The sequence below is a fragment of the Propithecus coquereli genome, unplaced genomic scaffold, assembly GCF_000956105.1.
Source record: "Propithecus coquereli isolate 6110/MARCELLA unplaced genomic scaffold, Pcoq_1.0 Scaffold194, whole genome shotgun sequence".
Lineage (NCBI taxonomy): Eukaryota > Metazoa > Chordata > Mammalia > Primates > Indriidae > Propithecus > Propithecus coquereli.
The window spans coordinates 1,766,966-1,768,055 of NW_012144300.1; the positions used below are offsets into that span (position 1 = coordinate 1,766,966).

General features: G+C 31.9%; 1 protein-coding gene across 1 annotated transcript in view; it reads left to right on the forward strand.

The window, feature by feature from the left end:
- The window catches only part of NUP153 (nucleoporin 153kDa), a 98,573-nt gene that overhangs the window by 41,715 nt on the left and 55,768 nt on the right, over positions 1-1,090 (forward strand). The gene's annotated exons all lie outside the window — the stretch shown is intronic.

Below are 1,090 nucleotides of genomic sequence, written 5' to 3' on the forward strand. Positions count from 1 at the left end.
CCCAGCTACTTGGGAGGCTGAGGCAGGAGGATCGCTTGAGCCCAGGAGTTTGAGGTTGCTGTGAGCTAGGATGACGCCACGGCACTCTAGCCCGGGTAACACAGTGAGACTCTGTCTCAAAAAAAAAAAAGGATCTGAAAGTCTTACAGTGATTTATTTACCAGTTAGTCTTTCTAAGATTTTTGGTTTGGGGGAGATCAACTTGCAGATGGATTTGCTCACATTCTTAAGGAATTAAAATATTTTTATAGCTAGTTTAAAAATATTCTATTTGCAGCTACAAAAAATACAGACTAATTTGGGGAAAATGTGACAAAAATCAATTTTACTTCATGTGTTTAAAATTCACCCTGTAAAACTTAGATTTGTGGAGCTGTTTTAAATATAGTTCCGTTTTTGTGTGTATACGTGTATGTGCATGTATGTGAAAAGTCACTAAGTCTGAAATAAAATATAGTCTATCTGCGGAACCATTTTTAGAATTATACATATGTATATGTGTATTTTTATGTGCACATGTATATAAATAGATACATACCCTTGGCTCTATTACCAATTTTTCCTCTTGATTTATATGTTTATATCGATTTATATGAAAATAAATGTCTTTGATTTCTGTTTACCTATCAGGTGGATTCTCAGTATCCCCCTGTTCAGAGACTCATAACCCCAAAGCTGGTTTCCATAGCAACAAACCGAAATACTTATTTTAAACCATCTTTGACCCCATCTGGTGAATTAAAGAAGACTAATCAAAGAATAGATGAAAAGTACAATGTGAGTATATGTATATTTTCACCAGTCTTTAAATATTGATTAGAATGATTAAAAATAAATAATATAAAATATAAGTACTCTACCATTATATTGTAGCAACTATGTAATGCATAGTTTGTGAATTAGTGATGATTATGAATTGTTATGCCTTTAAAATATCTGTCACCTTAATCAAATCCTAAATTCATGTTTACTAGTAAATACTAGCATGTACTCATTGTCTAGATTAAATAATTTTGCCAGATTTGCTTTATCTGTATTTCTCATTTGTGATGTTGTTGAACTATCTGAATGTAAATTTCAGACATATCTT